Raw genomic sequence first — 3,824 nt, 5'->3', positions numbered from 1 at the left:
TTATGTTGTAGTCTGGCGTTCAGCGCCAGAAACAAGTTGCAAAGTGGAGTTCAACGCCAGAAACACGTTACAAACTGGCGTTCAACTCCAAGAATGACCTCTCCACGTGTAAACTTCATGCTCAGCCCAAGCACACACCAAGTGGGCCCCGGAAGTGGATTTCTACATCATTTACTTATTTCTGTAAACCCTAGTAACTAGTTTAGTATAAATAGGACTTTTTACTATTGTATTTACATCATCGGTTGATCTTTAGTTTCATCTATTGATCACGTTTGGGGGCTGGCCATTCGGCCATGCCTGGACCTTCATTACTTATGTATTTTTCAACGGTAAAGTTTCTACACACCATAGATTAAAGTGTGGAGCTCTGCTGTTCCTCAAAGATTAATGCAAAGTACTACTGTTTTTCTATTTAATTCAACTTATTCCACTTCTAAGATATTCATTCGCACTTCAATATGGTGGATGTGATGATCGTGACAGTCATCATCATTCTCAACTTATGAACGCGTGCCTGACAACCACTTCCGTTCTACCTTAGATTGAATGGATATCTCTTGGATATCTAATACAGGGGACCGAGTCCGACTTATTAGTGTCTTCGTGGTATAAGTTAGAACCCATGGATGGCCATTCCTGAGATCTGGAAAGTCTAAACCTTGTCTTTGGTATTCCGAGTAGGATCTGGGAAGGGATGGCTGTGACGAGCTTCAAACTCGCGAGTGCTGGGCGTAGTGACAGACGCAAAAGGATCAATGGATCCTATTCCAGTATGATCGAGAACCGACAGATGATTAGCCGTGCCGTGACAGAGCATTTGGACCTTTTTCACAGAGAGGATGGGATGTAGCCATTGATAATGGTGATGCCCTACATAAAGCTTGCCATGGAAAGGAGTAGGATTGATTAGATGAAGACAGGAGGAAAGCAGATATCAGAGGAACGAAAGCATCTCTATACGCTTATCTGAAATTCTCACCAATGAATTACATAAGTACCACTATCCTATTTTATATTTTATTTATTTTCATCCACTATAATTTCTTAATACAATTTAATCCGCCTGACTGAGATTTACAAGGTGACCATAGCTTGCTTCAAGCCGATAATCTCCATGGGATCGACCCTTACTCACGTAAGGTTTATTACTTGGACGACCCAGTGCACTTGTTGGTTAGTTGTACGAAGTTGTGAAACAGATATAAGATCATGAACGTGCGTATCAAGTTTTTAGCGCCGTTGCCTGAGATCACAATTTCGCACACCAAGTTTTTGGCGCCGTTGCCGGGGATTGTTCGAGTTTGGACAACTGACGGTTCATCTTGTTGCTCAGATTAGGTAACTTTCTTTTCGTTTTCTTTTCAAAAAAAAATTTTTCTTTTTCGTTTTTCCCAATTAATTTTCGAAAAAATACAAAAAAATTTACAAAATCATAAAATCAAAAATATTTTTTGATGTTTCTTATTTGAGTCTAGAGTCAATTTTTAAGTTTGGTGTCTTGCATATGTTTCTTTTTCTCAAGAATTTTCGAAAATTCATCATATGTTCTTTATGATCTTCAAGTTGTTCCTAGCCAGTCTTCTTGTTTGATCTTCATATTTTCTTGTTTTGTGTCTTTTCTTGTTTTTCATATGCATTTTTAATTTGTTAGTTTCTAAAGTTTGAAAATTTCTAAGATTGGTGTCTTGCATGTTTTTCTTTCATTAAAAAATTTTCAAAAATAAGTCTTGATGTTCATCTTGATCTTCAAAGTGTTCTTGGTGTTCATCTTGACATTCATAGTATTCTTGCATGCATTGTGTGTTTTGATTCATAATTTTTATGTTATGAGTCTTTTTCATGTTTTTCTCTTTCTTCATTAAAAATTCAAAAATAAAAAAAAAAATATCTTTTCCTTATTTTACTCAAAATTTTCGAAAATATGATTTGATTTAGTCAAAAAGTTTTTAAATTTAATTGTTTCTTATGAATCAAATCAAATTTTCAATTTAAAAATCTTATCTTTTCAAAATCTTTTTCAAAAAATCAAATCTTTTTCATTTTACCTTCATATTTTCGAAAACTTTTCAAATTAATTTTCAAAATCTTTTTCTTATTTTATTTCTTATTTTTCGAAAATTTTATGAGCATTTAATGTTTTGATTCAAAACTTTTCAAAGTTGTTACTTGCCTATTAAGAAAGGTTCAATCTTTAAATTTCACTAATCAAATCTTTTTGTTTCTTGTTAGTCAAGTAATCAACTTTAATTTTCAAAATCAAATCTTTTTAAATTTCTTTTTTCAAACCTTTTTCAAAATAATTTTCAATCATATCCCTTTTTTATTTCAATCATATCTTTTTCAAATTCAATTTCAAAATCTTTTCTAACTTCTTTTCTAACTTCCTATCTTTTCAAAATTTAATCTTTCTAATCTTTTTAAAATTGATTTTCAAATCTTATCTTTTTGTTTCAATCATATCTTTTTAAAGTTCAATCACATCTTTTTCAAAACTACCTAACTAATCTTCTCTCTCTTATTTTCGAAAATCCCTTCCTTTTTTTTCAAAATTTCATTTTAATTAACTAATTAGTTTTAATTTTAAACTTAATTTAATTTAATTTTCGAATTCTAAGTTTAATTTTAAAAATATTTTTATTTTTATTTTCGAAATTTAACTTTAATTTTTAATTTTTATTTTAATTCATTTTCGAAATTCTCTCTCTCTCATCTTCTTCTATTTATTTAATTACTTACTAACACTTCTCTTCATCTCATATCTCTGCTCCTATCCTCACCCTTGTGTTTGGATTATCCATTCTTCTTCACTCTTATTCCATTTCTTCTTCTACTCACACAAGGGAACCTCTATACTGTGGTAAAAAGGATTCCTATTATTATTTTCTGTTCCCTCCTTTTTCATATGAGTAGGAGCAAGGACAAGAACATTCTTGTGGAAGTAGACCCTGAACTTGAAAGGACTCTGAAAAGGAAACTAAGAAAAGCTAAAATACAACAACCCAGAGACAACCTTACAGGAATTTTCGAACAGGAAGAGGAGATGGCAGCCGAAAATAATAATAATGCAAGGAGGATGCTTGGTGACTTTACTGCACCTAATTCTAATTTACATGGAAGAAGCATCTCCATTCCTGCCATTGGAGCAAACAATTTCGTGCTGAAACCTCAATTAGTTTCTCTGATGCAATAGAACTGCAAGTTTCATGGACTTCCATCTGAAGATCATTTTCAGTTCTTAACTGAGTTCTTACAGATTTGTGATACTGTTAAGACCAATGGGGTTGACCCCGAGGTCTACAGGCTTATGCTTTTCCCGTTTGCTATAAGAGACAGAGCTAGAGTGTGGTTGGACTCTCAACCCATAGATAGCCTGAACTCTTGGAATAAGCTGGTCACGGCTTTCTTAGCCAAGTTTTTTCCTCCTCAAAAGCTGAGTAAGCTTAGAGTGGATGTTCAAACCTTCAGACAGAAAGAAGGTGAATCCCTCTATGAAGCTTGGGAGAGATATAAGCAACTGACCAAAAAGTGTCCTTCTGACATGCTTACAGAATGGACCATCCTGGATATATTCTATGATGGTCTATCTGAATTAGCTAAGATGTCATTGGATACTTCTGCAGGTGGATCCATTCACCTAAAGAAAACGCCTGCAGAAGCTCAAGAACTCATTGACATGGTTGCTAATAACCAGTTCATGTACACTTCTGAGAGGAATCCTGTGAGTAATGGGACGCCTCAGAAGAAGGGAGTTCTTGAAATTGATACTCTAAATGCCATATTAGCTTAGAATAAAATATTGACTCAGCAAGTCAATATGATTT

General features: G+C 33.6%; 1 non-coding gene across 1 annotated transcript; it reads right to left on the bottom strand.

Moving 5' to 3' along the window:
• Positions 1 to 3,439: 3,439 nt before the first annotated feature.
• LOC112752771 (small nucleolar RNA R71) lies at positions 3,440 to 3,547 on the bottom strand. Its single transcript, XR_003177188.1, has one exon. It is a non-coding gene; the product is annotated as a small nucleolar RNA R71 (small nucleolar RNA).
• Between the last annotated feature and the right edge of the window lie 277 nt (positions 3,548 to 3,824).

The sequence above is a fragment of the Arachis hypogaea genome, chromosome 15, assembly GCF_003086295.3.
Source record: "Arachis hypogaea cultivar Tifrunner chromosome 15, arahy.Tifrunner.gnm2.J5K5, whole genome shotgun sequence".
Taxonomy (NCBI): domain Eukaryota; kingdom Viridiplantae; phylum Streptophyta; class Magnoliopsida; order Fabales; family Fabaceae; genus Arachis; species Arachis hypogaea.
Note: the sequence above shows the minus strand (reverse complement) of the source record. Positions and strands in the feature narration are given on the sequence as shown.